This window comes from Coregonus lavaretus, assembly GCF_964263955.1.
Source record: "Coregonus lavaretus genome assembly, chromosome: 37".
Taxonomy (NCBI): domain Eukaryota; kingdom Metazoa; phylum Chordata; class Actinopteri; order Salmoniformes; family Salmonidae; genus Coregonus; species Coregonus lavaretus.
Genome location: NC_140024.1, coordinates 8628617 through 8644743, shown reverse-complemented (window position 1 = coordinate 8644743; position 16127 = coordinate 8628617). Strand labels below are relative to the sequence as shown.

General features: G+C 47.6%; 1 pseudogene across 1 annotated transcript in view; it reads right to left on the bottom strand.

The window, feature by feature from the left end:
* Positions 1 to 445: 445 nt before the first annotated feature.
* LOC311111338 (A disintegrin and metalloproteinase with thrombospondin motifs 18-like) overlaps positions 446 to 16127 on the bottom strand; it is a 36749-nt pseudogene continuing 21067 nt past the window's right edge. The window contains exons 10-16 of the transcript in view: positions 11262 to 11382; positions 10639 to 10765; positions 3210 to 3414; positions 2170 to 2364; positions 1535 to 1767; positions 666 to 864; positions 446 to 562 (exon numbers count right to left, since the gene is read on the bottom strand). The product of the transcript in view is annotated as an A disintegrin and metalloproteinase with thrombospondin motifs 18-like (transcript). The remainder of the gene's footprint in view (positions 563 to 665; positions 865 to 1534; positions 1768 to 2169; positions 2365 to 3209; positions 3415 to 10638; positions 10766 to 11261; positions 11383 to 16127) is intronic.

Sequence of the window (16127 nt, the reverse complement as noted above, 5' to 3'; positions counted from 1 at the left end):
AAATGTCATCTGAAACCAGGTGCCTTTAAATATACAAAACATGAGTGAGCTAAAATGCAGATATTCTTAGAGCTCTCTTGATGGCTTGGAGTTAGATGTTGACAATATTGGGACATACAACACATATATTTACACAGAGAATGTCATGCAATGATTTGTTGCACTGTATTTCCAGTTATGAGAAGATGCTGCTTTAGCATGAATGTCTTTGCCCACGTTGGCTTCTTTAGCACAACGTATCCAGGAACATGGAGATTATTTTCTTTTCTTTTGCTAATCACTATTAGTCAAGTACTCCAGGAACAAAGACTGAGCCTCAGTTCTCTTTTGCATTATGGTGCAAAATGTATTTTGAACCACAGTGTCCTTTAGAATTGTAGTGCAGATTATGCAATTTCCCTCCAATTTGCAGCTAGAGGCTCATGGGAAAAGGAGTCCTCCAATCTTATAGCTTTTTGCCATTGCAGGACTTGCAGCACTGCTGTCATAGAACTTGTGATGCACACACTGTGCTGAGGAACCAGGTGACACCAGCTGAAGAAGTCAACACAAGACTGTTCGTCTGATGGAGAGAAGATCAGGGGGATAGTGTTAATAAATGCGCACAAACAAAAATGCCAGACAGAACTCTACAACAGTTTCTATGAGTTGTTGAAGTAGTTCACCTTTGAGTGTTGGAGCAGGAGCAGGAACGTGGGCAGGTACGTGAACAGGAGGAGCAGGAGGAGGAGCAGGACAGAAGTGTGTGTTGCAGGCCCGGGAGGTTATGGGTCTCTGGTGGTTCAGGCATCCAGCCGCAGGACGTCCCTGTCTCAGACACTGGATAGAACGGGACTGTACCCCTCCCCCACAGGATACAGAACACTGAGAGAGAGAGAGAGAGAGAGAGAGAGAGAGAGAGAGAGAGAGAGAGAGAGAAGAGAGAGAGAGAGGAGAGAGAGAGAGAGAGAGAGAGAGAGAGAGAGAGAGAGAGAGAGAGAGAGAGAGAGAGAGAGAGAGAGAGAGAGAGAGAGAGAGAGAGAGAGAGAGAGAGAAGAGAGAGAGAGAGAGAGAGAGAGAGAGAGAGAGAGAGAGAGAGAGAGAGAGAGAGAGAGAGAGAAGAGAGAGAGAGAGAGAGAGAGAGAGAGAAAGAGAGGTGTTGAAGATTTAAATAGAATAGATTATGAATTCATACACCATGTCCTTTACCTCCAAGCTATTCTAGGGAGAGGAAGAGAGCCTGTGTGCATACAGAAATCACAGGCCCCCTGATCAAGGGGAAGTCAGATGTCAGACTGTAAGAGGTTGCCTTGGTAGATACTACATACATATACATGAATACCACCCCCTTTGGGCCTGACAACAGAGAGAGAGAGAGAGAGAGAGAGAGAGAGAGGAGGAGAGAGAGAGAGAGGAGAGAGAGAGAGAGAGAGAGAGAGAGAGAGAGAGAGAGAGAGAGAGAGAGAGAGAGTTTCACTAAATCCACATCCATTCAACATCAATCCCATCATGTCTGGGAGAACAGGCAGGGTGGATTGAGAGTGGATATACATACCTGCTGCCAAGGAGAAGAGTACCAGCCCAGGACCACTGCACTGGCTGTCCTTCCTGGGACGACAGGTCGAGGCTCTGGGCACGGCCCCCTGCTGCAGGTCTGCTGGAGCTCCCCAGAGGGTTTGGGAAGGTTCCTGCACCTCCTCATAGGGAACTCTGTGTAGCCCCCTGTGAATCCCTCTCCCCACAATGCAGCTCTCTCCTTCTGACACCTGGGCCGCAGGATGTGGAGCACTGTGGAGAGAATGGCCAGAGAAGGCACCATTAGCAAACGGAGAACAGAGAGAATAAGACAACGTGAGAACCCTCAGAGAGAAATACAGCTGGTCCCCCAGTGGAGGAAACAAGACAAGGTCACCCCACATCGCCATAGCAACAGTGCTCAACTTATAAAGTGAATGTCTGAATGTCCGTAATGTTTTCATTTGGTATTCAGGCTATTTGCTTTGTTCTGACGAGGGGACACAGCATCAGCACTCTGGATGTGTATGTTTGTCGCAAATGCATTTCTGTCTAGACCTCTTCAATGCGTGAGTGGGTTTCTTGGTGCGTCGGTGTGTACAAGGTTATACAAAGTATGTGTGGGTGTGTTTGTACAGCATGTGCGTCTGTCTGTCTGTCTCCGTGAGTCCCTACCTCGCCCCAGGGTGTTGTGAACCACTGTAGCCGGTCATTCTTGGGGCAGCGGCGCAGAACGCAGGTCTCCTGGGCCTTGGGTTTGTGGTGTGGCTTACACATACTGTCCGGCACCACCACAGCCTTTGCTCCGGGGTCAGTGCTTCTGCAGAACACGCCACGCTTCCTCATCCCACGCCCACACGACTTGGAACACTGAGAGGAGAGCAGAGGAACAGAGGGTCTGGTAAACTCAGCCTGAACTCATACCGGGAGGCACGGTCAGAATGAATTGCATCTGAACCCTGTGAAGGATGCAGTCAATAAGGGATGCAGTAAGTGCACTGTAAAGTGTACTCTGTCTACAGTCAGACTGAACTATGTCTAAGTCACTCTGGGCTCTCTCTGCAAAGAGACACGCTCAACTTGAGATAGCCTGAAAACTCTGAAAAACAGTATAACGTAATAGTGTAGTCCGGGTATGTTTGAAGTATTGAATAAGAAGTGAAAAGACCTGGAATTGAAGTCATTTTATTTATACCATATACTGTGCACTGCTTAATAAAAGCATATACATCAGACAATGCAGTGAAGAGGAACGTCCCTCCAGTTATCTGTAGTATCACTGACAGACAGGCTTTTACAGAAACAGCAGGTGGAGATCCCTGTCACTACTGACTAAGATGGAGAACACTGTCACTGATCATAACTATGTATTGTAGCCTCTATAAATTTGGCCATGTCAGTTTTGCCTAGCCAACCCTAAATTGAGGAACTCACAATAATGGTGTGTGATTAATGATGATAATATTATTTGCAATAGTTCTCTGCAGTCTGTGTACTGTTCTCAGGCAAGTGAGTACACAATTAACCATGTGTCCAGCAGAGGGCAGAGAAGTGTTTTTCCCCATGCATTAGGCCACCACAGACGTTTGCTTATTAATTGCAGCGTTAGCTGACATATCCCAAAGTCCTATAGAATCAAATTAAGAAAGATTTCCAAAAAGCCCTTTTTCAAACTGTAATGCCAGTATATGGGCATGTCATGCAGTGTGACCTACCTGTGACCAGGCCCCAGAGCTCCACTCAGGTGGGCAAGCCTGTGTGTGGCAGGGCTGCACCTGGGCTGGGGCGATGACGGGGCACAGGGAGTGGGCCACCACCTCCTCCCGCTGGTACATCACCTTACGCAAGCACTGGATGTGACGCGTCTGTTGCCCGCCACCACAGGACCGACTGCAGGGCCCCCAGTCCCCTGTCTTCCAGCTGAGGAGAGAAATGGAGAGAGATGTGTCAACCCAAGTACCAAACTAATAAACGCTCCTCGAAAAAGAGTGACTGAATTATGAGAAACAGAATGGCGGTATACGTCTTAGAGTGACTCATAAACCTGCACATCATTTCACAATCACACTCACAAACACACACTCTGCATAATAACTGCTGTACTCAGCACAGTCAGCAGGGAACCTATCCAATCCGATGATTCGGCTGTATACTTTCCCCTCCTAACCTCTGTCATAAGCGTGTCAACCACATGACACAGATCCCTAATCACGGCAAGTAAAACCACAGATTTCCTAAACACACCCATCACTCTCTCCCCTGTGCCCACAGGAGAGACAGAGACACATGCACACACACACACAGGCATATACACATGTACCCACACTCACACAAACATACTGCACGTGTGCTGTAATAGCATCAGTGCCCACCTCTACACGCAGCACACACACGAGAATCTAAACATAAACATAAACAGTACATCACTGGGGGCGACCTCACAGCCATCCAGGACCTCTATACCAGGCGGTGTCAGAGGAAGGCCCTAAAAAAGGTAAAAGACTCCAGCCACCCAAGTCATAGACTCTGCTACCACACAGCAAGCGATACCGATGCACCAAGTCTGGAACCAACAGGACCTTGAACAGCTTCTACCCCCAAGCCATAAAACTGCTAAATAGCTAGCCAAATACAGTGCCTTGCAAAAGTATTCATCCCCCTTGGCGTTCTACCTATTTTGTTGCATTACAACCTGTAATGTAAATGGATTTTTATTTGCATTTAATGTAATGGACATACACAAAATAGTACAAATTGGTGAAGTCAAATGAAAAAAATAACTTGTTTCAAAAAATGATACAAAATAAATAATGGAAAAGTAGTGCGTGCATATGTATTCACCCCCTTTGCTATGAAGCCAGAGTATGTGGACAACTACAAATATCTAGGTGTCTGGTTAGACTGTAAACTCTCCTTCCAGACTCACATTAAGAATCTCCAATCCAAAGTTAAATCTAGAATCGGTTTCCTATTTCGCAACAAAGCCTCCTTCACTCATGGTGCCAAACATGCCCTCGTAAAACTGACTATCCTACCGATCCTTGACTTCGGCGATGTCATTTACAAAATAGCCTCCAACACTCTACTCAGCAAATTGGATGTAGTCTATCACAGTGCCATCCGTTTTGTCTCCAAAGCCCCATATAATACCCACCACTGTGACCTGTACGCTCTTGTTGGCTGGTCCTCACTACATATTCGTCGCCAAACCCACTGGCTCCAGGCCATCTATAAATCACTGCTAGGCAAATCCCCACCTTATCTTAGCTCATTGGTCACCATAGCAACACCCACCCGTAGTCTGCGCTCCAGCAGGTATATCTCACTGGTCATCCCCAAAGCCAACACCTCCTTTGGCCGCAATTCCATCCAGTTCTCTGCTGCCAATGACTGGAACAAATTGCAAAAATCTCTGAAGCTGGAGACACTTATCTCCCTCACTAACTTTAAGCATCCGTTGTCAGAGCACCTTACCGATCACTGCACCTGTACACAGCCCATCTGAAATTAGCCCGCCCAACTACCTCATCCCTATATTGTTATTTATTTTGCTCTTTTGTACCCCAGTATCTCTATTTGCACATCATCTCTTGCACATCTATCATTCCAGTGTTAATACTAATTGTAATTATTTTGCACTATAGCCTATTTATTGCCTTACCTCCATAACTTGCTACATTTGCACACACTGTATATATATGTATTTCTGTTGTATTTTTGACTTTGTTTTGTTTTACCCCATATGTAACTCTGTGTTGTTGTTTTTATCGCACTGCTTTGCTTTATCTTGGCCAGGTCGCAGTTGTAAATGAGAACTTGTTCTCAACTGGTTTACCTGGTTAAATAAAGGTGAAATAAAAAAAGAAAAGAAAATAAAAAAAAAAGCCCCTAAATAAGATCTGGTGCAACTAATTACCTTCAAAAGTCACATAATTAGTTAAATAAAGTCCACCTGTGTGCAATCTAAGTGTCACATGATCTCAGTATATATACACCTGTTCTGAAAGGCCCCAGAGTCCGCAACACCACTAAGCAAGGGGCACCACCAAGCAAGCGGCACCATGAAGACCAGGGAGCTCTCCAAACAGGTCAGGGACAAAGTCGTGTAGAAGTACAGATCCAGTTTGTGTTATAAAAAAATATCCGAAACTTTGAACATCCCACGGAGCACCATTAAATCCATTATAAAAAAATTGAAAGAATATGGCACCACAACAAACCTGCCAAGAGAGGGCCGCCCACCAAAACACACGGACCAGGCAAGGAGGGCATTAATCGGAGAGGCAACAAAGAGACTAAAGATAACCTTGAAGGAGCTGCAAAGCTCCACAGCGGAGATTGGAGTATCTGTCCATAGGACCACTTTAAGCCGTACACTCCACAGAGCTGGGCTTTACAGAAGAGTGGCCAGAAAAAAAGCCATTGTTTCAAGAAAAAAATAAGTAAACACGTTTGGTGTTCGCCAAAAGGCATGTGGGAGACTCCCCAAACATATGGAAGGAGGTACTCTGGTCAGATGAGACTAAAATTGAGCTTTTTGGCCATCAAGGAAGACGTTATGTCTGGCGCAAACCCAACACCTCTCATCACCCGAGAACTCCATCCCCACAGTGAAGCATGGTGGTGGCAGCATCATGCTGTGGGGATGTTTTTCGTCGGCAGGGACTGGGAAACTGGTATGAATTGAAGGAATGATGGATGGCGCTAAATAAAGGGAAATTCTTGAGGGAAATCTGTTTCAGTCACCCAGAGATTTGAGACTGGGACGCAGGTTCACCTTCCAGCAGGACAATGACCCTAAGCATACTGCTAAAGCAACACTCAAGTGGTTTAAGGGGAAACATTTAAATGTCTTGGAATGGCCTAGTCAAAGCCCAGACCTCAATCCAATTGATAATCTGTGGTATGACTTAAAGATTGCTGTACAAAAGCGGAAACCATCCAACTTGAAGGAGCTGGAGCAGTTTTGCCTTGAAGAATGGGCAAAAATCCCAGTGGCTAGATGTGCCAAGCTTATAGAGACATACCCCAAGAGACTGGCTCTACAAATTATTGACTTTGGGGGGGGGGAGTGAATAGTTATGCATGCTCAAGTTTTCTGTTTTGTTGTCTTATTTGTTGTTTGTTTCACAATAAAAAATATTTTGCATCTTCAAAGTGGTAGGCATGTTGTGTAAATCAAATGATACAAACCCCCCAAAAATTCATTTTAATGTGAGGTTGTAAGGCAACAAAATAGGAAAAATGCCAAGGGGGGTGAATACTTTCGCAAGCCACTGTAGCTACCCGGACTATCTGCATTGACCCTTTTTCACGAACTATTTGTTTTTACTCATCACATATGCTGTTGCTACTGTTTATTGTCTGTCACTTTATTCCTAGTTATATGTACATATCTACCTCAATTACCTCATACCCCTGCACGTCGACTCGGTACTGGTACCACTTGTATATAGCCAAGTTATCGTTACTCATTGTGTAACTATTATTATTTTTATTATTACGTGTTTTACTTTTCTATTATTTCTCTATTTTCTATCTCTGCATTGTCGGGAAGGGCCCGTAAGTAAGCATTTCACTGTTAGTTCACACCTGTAGTTTACGAAGTATGTGATTAATACAATTTGGTTTGATTTGTATACAACATACTAAAACAGTGCAAGGTTTCCACCATACAGTAAAAGGCTAACCTTGTACAACATGAACACCCTCAGGGCTACCAGATGCCTGACTCTCACCTTCAGTTAACCCCATAGCTCCCCTTAGAGCTCCCCTTAGCCCAACTCTCCTCTCCCCTGGCCTGGTCTGGACTGGCTGTAGGGAGGGACAGGATCCTACACTCAGCGTCTCCACTAGTTGTGGCCTTCTGGTATCTCTGGATAATTCTCAGCCTCTGATGAAAGCAGCCTGCCTCTAAAATAGACTGTGTCTTGGCATTTGGGGCGAAGGGAGATTAGCGCAAATGACTGCTCTGACAACCACATGACCAGAGGCATGGAGGATGGACAGCTGACTCAGTCGAGTTCTGAGGCTCCGGTGCCGACCAGCCACTCCTACTGCCCTTCTGTCAGACCTTTCATTTCCCTTCAAACCCAGCTCTGATAAATGAGGGAGAAGGCTAAACTGCAATTTGGAGGGGAGAAACACGACCCTTCTAGCAAAGCACCGGTTCAGATTTCTCCTCTCTCTTTTTTCACTGCCATATAAATAACAATATGTCATTGGAATGAGGTTGAACTACTGTGCTTCACTACAAACCAAAGTTGGCTTAGCTGTAATTTTTATTTCTGGACTCTTTCAATAACTTGCATATTTCCAGCCATACAATTTAACTTGAAACATTTTGGGAATATTGAGAAATACTGGATGGCTTTACATTCTTGCAGTGGTTACATTTTACTGTCATGGTATGGGCTGCATTTCACTGTCAAACATTGACTTTCCATCTGATACATAATCTGATAGATAAGTTACTATACTAACAATTCACGTGTAATGTAGCAGTGAAAGATCTTGCACAGCAACCAAAAGCACCTCAGGTTAGAACTTCAAGCACCACTCTAAACAGCAGCCTCTCTGAGCACCTTCTCCTCCTTCTCCTCCTCCTCCTCCTCCTCCCTGCTCTGGGCCTGCCTGCTGATGTCTCCCTGTTTCTCCCATGGTTTGGTGCACGTGCCACAACTACCCAGGAAGAGCAAGGTAAGTAACTCTACAGCTGCAGCCTGCCTCCAGGAATCTTCTTCAGAGCATTAAATAAACTATAAACTAAATAAATAATCAAGTCAAATAAATAAAAAGTAACATTGAGAGAGACAGAGAGAAGAAAGGAGAGAGAGAGAGAGAGAGAGAGTAGAAACGGATGCACCAGGGGAACTGCAAAACTCTTTAAGGCATTAACATTTTTCTTTACGGTGACATCCTGGACTGGCAGATAAAGTTGGCTGCTAGCGGGCCTCGTGGTGTTTGATCTTGCCATGCCCCACACCGCACAGAAGCCAGTGGCCCTTGCAGGCAAGTCTGCATCGTCTGGTTGAGGCTGGGGCCCAATACCGGTGCTGGGGCTGGAGTTGGCGCAATAGGGCTGGGACTGAGTGCTGGATTCCTGGCTGGCTAGACTGATCTGGCCCTGTGGGGATCCAGACTCTCTCTCTATAATAAAACATGGACAGACCTGTCAGCACTGCAGATATTTGCTGGAAAGAGGCCTCTTTTACGCTCCTCCTTTTCTGTTTTTGATAGCATGCCCATACAGTTTGGAAGTATTTGTAAAAGGCATCCCATAAATCCTGACACTTAATCAGCGGGAAACAGGGTCCACTGATTCAGGAGTCTGGTACTGATGAACAGGACTCTGCTCTTGGATTTATGTTGATGATATCATTCACCTGGACGGCACAATTCCTCTCCAGCTCACACGGGGGGAGGTCATTAGTGGTCTGGTCCATTTAAACCTTTCCCCTAGATAACAGATATAGTCTGACCCAGATTATAGGAAAGGAAACCCCCTCAATGGTGGGAACCTCACAAAAAAACAGTGGCAGCATGTTTAAGTTGTAACTGATAGCGCCCTGGCTGTTTCGGGTCTTAGCCTTCTATACAGTGATGGAGCCGCCTGTGGAAATGTGACATCGTAAAAATGTGACATTTTTACGACATTAGTCCCCTGAGCACAGAAGAAAGTGAGTGTTTTAAGTGGTCTAGCACCAGGCCTACAACATGACTGAGAGATAATGATGTAGAATAGAATGATGAACCAACTCACTCCACAAGATGCTACAGTACTGTACTGACACAACAACACAGACACCAAAGGCACTCACTGACTCCCACCAGGCTTAGAGTTGTTTCAATTACCCACTGTTATTGAACGATTTGTCAAGGTTTGGACAGAGAAAGCTGCACTGGTTATTATTGTTTCTTTAAGGAAACAGTCATATGGTCCTAATTTCCACCTCACCCACCATCACTCATATATGCTGTGCTGTAACGTTAGTGTAGGCGTGGGACTTCAGACAACACAGGCAGACAACAACAAGGAGAGGATGACAGGCGGGTGGTGAGAGAGAGACGTTTGTCATCTCTTTGTCAGTGTGTCAGGCTCAAAGAGTCTCTCTACTGACGGGTTCATGGCTGTTCCTTTGAAGCAGGAGCATCGTAAATCGTGCCAGTCCCATAGGAGCTGAATGGATTGTCACTGGAGCAGAGCTCAAAGTGAAGTCCCTTCAATATCCCAACTTTTATTTGCAAAGTTGAGAATAGCATCCAGTATCTGAAGAAAAGGATGAGATCAACCAAAATGTCTGAAATGATTCCTGGTGCCCAGTAAGTGTCTGGAAATTACTTTTACTGGTCTGTCGTGGTTGTAGAAAATTGTTGACTATCCCAACTTAGCAGACAGCTGTTAATAATGGGCTAATAATTGAATCTGTGATCTCTGTCTGGCTTTTTCTAGCATCTTCACTCTTTCTCTCCGGTGGTGAAGACCAGTCATTGAGGAGAAACGAGAGCCTGTGGTGGTCTTCTCCAGAGCTGTCTCTGTGCTGAACCTTATCAGTGCGAGCAGTCCTCAGACGGCCAGGCAGAGTGAAATTGAGCATGAGAGGGGCTGGGCGGCTCTCTCCTGTGGCCTGGCCCAGAAGCTGTGGCTTTGAGCGGGGGCCAGCGCTGGGAATACCAGGCCGGCCTGCCCCTGTCTGGAGGGTATGTTAATCCTGTTTGGTTTGGGAGCCGGAGCCTTGAGTAGGGAACGTACGGGGCTCTCCAGCAGGACGCGACAGGGAGAGAAGGCTGAGTGGTCCCTGCCCACAGCAAAGAGACCACACCAGCATCCCAGACCAAGCCATAGCAGCTCACCAATGGAACTACAGCACAGAAAGTAGTCTGAGGTTGTGGTGTGTGTCTGACAGAAAGAGAGAGAGAGAGCGAGAGACAGACAGACAGACAGACAGACAGACAGACAGACAGACAGACAGACAGACAGACAGACAGACAGGCAGGCAGGCAGGCAGGCAGGCAGGCAGGCAGGCAGGCAGGCAGGCAGGCAGGCAGGCAGGCAGGCAGGCAGGCAGAGAGACAGAGAGACAGAGAGACAGAGAGACAGAGAGACAGAGAGACAGAGAGACAGAGACAGAGAGAGTTACTTACTAGGCTGGGCAGGGCTGCGTGTTGCACAGGTGAGAGCCGAGCACTGGTCTGGTCTGAGGGTTGCACTGTGTCGAGTTGACTTGGGTCCACTGATCTTGCAAACAGATGGCTTTTGTCGAGATCCGACCTGAAAGAGAGAGAAAGAGAGAGAGGCAGACAGACATCATTCTTATCAGTTTTCCTTGTCTTTTACAACCACTGAAAAGGTCACACAAAGCCCACACTCTTCTCTTGTCTGAGCAACACAGGAGGGCTTGACAACTAAAGTAAAGTATGAACGAAATAGTGACAGGGTGCAGATAGCGATCTCTGCTCTAAGCTTGTCTTTCTGTCTGCTCTGTCTGCTGTCACCCTCCCTACTGGGATAGAGTGAATAGAGTAAGGGGGCCACTGATCCAGGCTCACATATAAAACACACACAAATACACACATTCGCTGACATACATTGATTAGTGAATAGGATAGAGTACTCTGGGAGGTCTGTAAAGGACCAAGGGAGACTGTGCAACCTTTTCACTGTCGCTTACAAAGATGCTTTTGATAAGCCAGAACGCACTTCCTGCTACCCCAATGCACCACACACACACACACACACACACAGACTTCTCTCATCCTGGGCTCACCTCCAGCACACAGGGCAGAACAGTCGGAGCGAACCACTCCCCATGTGTAGTTGGGTTTCCTCTCACTGCGGGGCAAGGTGTACTCCCACACCACACCCGGGTTCTTACCCTGCAGCAAGATCTGAGGGAGAGGGAAAGAGGGAGAATATGACAGTGAGGTATTGGATCTGTCTTAGCACCTCCACAAGTGTGGTTAGCAGTCATTCCCCTCCCTGCCAAAATAGACAAGTCTAAGGATACCCTGAAGTGGTTCTAAGCAATGGACCATAGAGAATTAAAATGAAAAACTTGTGAAGTGGCAGGAAACTGGTGACTTGGTGACAATGGCGTTGTGGAACTGTGTATGTGTGCGTGCGTGCGTGCATGCGTGCGTGCGTGCGTGTGTGTGTGTGCGTGTGTGTGTGTGTGTGTGTGCGTGCATGTCTGTGTGTGTGTGTGTGTGTTTGTGTGTGGCCCTTGTAAGGGTCCAATAGACAAAGCTCTGTGACTGAACTGAAAAGTGACCACTTGGCAGACCTAGATGTTGGGTCATGGAGCACAGACTGGGGTTGCTTCTAATGGAGTGGAAAGCTCTCTCTCAAAATGAAGGGCTGCTTTGTTCCCCATAGACTTGGCCAAAACTTTTTGGGGTCAATATTCAAACCACCAAACTGAGGGATTTGTTGACAATGCCCAGCAGCATTGACACCGAATTAATAGATTTAGGCATGCAAGCAAATAGCAAATAATTTACCTATGACAAGTAATTGTCTCTCATATCAAACTCTAACATTTGACTCAAATGTTGTTGTGTATGTAAACCAGTAAGAGATACACACACATAATTTAATTACTACAGAGGGTTCGGAGTTTTACCAGTTAAATGTGCTAACAGCCTCAGCCCTCACTGTATATTATCCTTATTGTAGTCTAACTAGAGTACAGACAGGGGGTTTACACATGGTGAAGAAATCTGCGGTGTCAGATTAACAAGGTTATAGTCTGAAGGTAAGGTCCTCCTGTTCAATGTACTGGGATCAGATAAAATGACTGTACATCTGTCCCGTGGGCACGGTCAGCGATATGAACTTGATGTGCATCCAGATAGATGTTGAAACGCGCTCTCCAAAGCTCAGTGAAGCAGGACATGAGAACATGAGACTGCTCTGTACTGAGTTGTACGGGCTCCAAAGGCACTCTCCAGTGAGTCCACAACAGGTAACAGAAACCAAGAACCTCAGCAGTAGGCATGGTGAGAACCAAATTGGATTTAAAGCGTTATCAGAGGAGTCGTTGCAGAGAGGGTTTGGGGGAAAGAGAAAGAGAGTCTAAATATATTGCCCTGGAGCTGTGCCATTGGACCCTTCACGCTAGCCTGTCCAGGACCGGTCCAAATTTACAGCTGGCACTGCACAGCAAACACAAGTTCCAGAACGCGGCACCAGGGGCTCCCCTGTCAATCTGGAGCCCAGAAAGCCACCTGACATCAGACACAACACGAGACAGCTCTCCCTTGTGATAGTCCACAGCCCTAACTGCTCTCTCCCCACCTCCACCTCCATCCAAGCCTCAACCTAATTCACTGTGCATGACTGCTCTCTGATATGCCGCAGTGGTTTCAAACAGACAAAAAACAACAATTTAACAACATCTCAACTTGCCATTCTCACATACTTTGAGTAGATTAATGCCATTGAAAATAATGAATACTTTGTACCAGGGTATATTATTAATTTCACTGTAGCTCTCATTAGGCTAAGGGGAAAATGATGATGAATTACAATGTGGCAGACATGGCTACAACTCCCCAGCATCACCTGCTGCCTGCCTGCTGCCCAGGTCCACAATCCTTTGCTCTGGACTGGCGTGACCCCACCGAACACCTTGCCACAAGAATGTCAATACAGAGAATAATCCCTATTCTGTTTCAAATAAGATCCCTAGAGCTCACCATATGTTATGTCTCGTTTCTCCCTGCCTTTCTCCTTCCATTCTCCTGTCTGATTAGGCTATATACATGAACACTGTGTCAGTTTACCCTCACCACTCTTCAACATTTGTTTTCATATATTGTTTCTAGCCGAGTCAGGGTCTCAGAGCCATCAATAACGGTCTAGTTCTCCACGACAGCATAAAAGATCTGCCAGGCTCAGTGGATACCAAGTTTCCTTCCCCTTCTATTGCCTTTTAAATTGGAACATATTTAAGTCTCTCTCTGTGCCTTGACCCAAGCTCTTCAGATCTACACAGTTCAATTGCAGAATTCATTTAATCTTTTAATCTTGGTCCCTCTTTCTTGTTTTTGTAATTACGGAACATACTTAGAGAGATTAATGTCCTCTCATCTGCAGATCAGTGACCTGCTACTGCTAACCCTGCTAGTGGACACATGACTCTCAGGCTACATGGGAGAAACCATGTCAGTGCAGGACTAAGCACTTTAAAGTCGATCAAATCAGGTCAGTTCAACTGTGTGTGGTGATGTAAAGCTAACAAAACATGTCTACATTGTAACTACATGGTCAAATCCCCCCTTTCTGCAAAATGATAAAAATTACTAAAAGGCATTTGTCATAAGGTGCTGAAGGTGGGTGTGGTGTAGGAATCAGGCGCAGGACGCAGAGGCTCAGTTCAAAGGCTTTAGTGCAAAATTCACACAAACGAAAGCACAATAAGCCTGAAGGCGAATACCAGGTGCACACAGGCGACAAAATAAACTGCGCACAAAACATGTGCAAAGAAACCACTCCAAACACTGGAGGGGAAAATGTAGCTCCAACACGTAACAGAGGCGCAATCACACACAAACACAGACACACACAACGAGAACTAAATAGAACACTAACGAGGACTAACTAGACACAGGTGTACAACCTTAAGACCAAACCAAATGAACATGAAACATAGATCGGTGGCAGCTAGTACTCCGGGGACGACGACCGCCGAAGCCTGCCCGAACCAGGAGGAGGAGCAGCCTCGGCCGAAACCGTGACAGTACCCCCCCCTTGACGCGCGGCTCCAGCCGTGCGCCGACCCCGGCGACGACCAGGAGGACGCGGAGCAGGGCGCGCGGGACGGTCCCGGTGGAACTCCGACAGGAGAGATGGGTCTAGGATGTCCCTCCGCGGCACCCAGCACCGCTCCTCCGGGCCGTACCCCTCCCACTCCACGAGATACTGGAGACCCCCCATCCGGCGTCTGGAGTCCAAGATGGACCGAACGGTGTACGCCGGAGCCCCCTCGATGTCCAATGGGGGCGGAGGAGTCTCTCCTATCTCATTGTCCTGGAGTGGACCAGCTACCACCGGCCTGAGAAGAGACACATGGAACGAGGGGTTAATATTCTTATATTCAACAGGTAGATGTAACTTATAACACACCTCGTTCAATCTTCTCAGGACTTTAAAGGGCCCCACAAACCGCCGACCCAGCTTCCGGCAGGGCAGGCGGAGGGGTAGGTTTCTGGTAGAGAGCCAGACTCGATCTCCGGGTGCGTACACCGGCCCCTCACTGCGGTGGAGATCGGCGCTCGCCTTGTGACGACGGACGGCCCGCTGCAGGTGGACGTGGGCAGCGTTCCACGTCTCTTCCGAGCGCCTCATGGTGCCAGAACCGGCTGGTAACCTAATACACATTGGAAAGGGGTTAGGTTGGTAGAGGAGTGGCGGAGAGAATTCTGGGCCATCTCGGCCCAGGGAATGTAACGCGCCCACTCCTCAGGCCGGTCCTGGCAATAAGACCTCAGAAACCTACCCACATCCTGGTTGACACGTTCTACCTGCCCGTTACTCTCCAGGTGGTACCCCGAGGTAAGGCTAACCGAGACCCCCAAACGCTCCATAAACGCTCTCCACACCCGGGAGGTAAACTGGGGGCCTCGATCAGACACTATATCCTCGGGGACCCCGTAATGCCGGAAGACGTGGGTAAATAGGGCCTCAGCAGTCTGTAGGGCAGTAGGAAGACCCGACATAGGGAGAAGACGACAGGCCTTAGAGAAACGGTCCACAACGACCAGGATGGTGGTATTCCCCTGAGAGAGGGGAAGGTCTGTTACAAAATCCACCGAGAGGTGGGACCATGGTCGTTGTGGAACGGGTAGGGGCTGTAACTTACCCCTGGGCAGATGTCGGGGCGCCTTACACTGGGCGCACACCGAGCAGGAGGAGACATAAACCCTCACATCCCTAGCCAAAGTGGGCCACCAGTATTTAGTGCTAAGGCAATGCACTGTCCGGCCGATACCCGGATGTCCAGAGGAGGGTGACGTGTGAGCCCAGTAAATGAGTCGATCCCGAATCTCGAGCGGAACGTACTTCCGACCCTCAGGACACTGTGGAGGGCTGGGGTCGGTACGCAACGCTCGCTCGATTTCGGAATCGACCTCCCACACCACCGGTGCCACAAGGAACGACTCCGGTAGTATGGGAGTGGGCTCAACGGACCTCTCCTCCGTGTCATACCGCCGGGACAGCGCATCTGCCTTACCATTCTGGGACCCAGGGATGTACGTGATTTTAAATACGAACCTGGTGAGAAACATACTCCATCGAGCCTGGCGAGGGTTCAGTCTCCTCGCTGCCCGGATGTACTCCAGGTTCCGATGGTCAGTCAAAATGAGGAAAGGGTGTTGAGCCCCCTCAAGCCAATGCCTCCACACCTTAAGGGCTTGAACTACAGCTAACAGCTCCCTGTCCCCAACGTCATAGTTACGCTCCGCCGGGCTGAGCTTCTTAGAGTAAAAAGCACAGGGGCGGAGTTTAGGTGGCGTGCCGGACCGTTGAGAGAGAACGGCCCCTATACCAGCCTCAGACGCGTCTACCTCAACCTGAAAGGGTAATGCAGGATCCGGATGCGCCAGCACCGAAGCCGACGTAAACAGGTCCT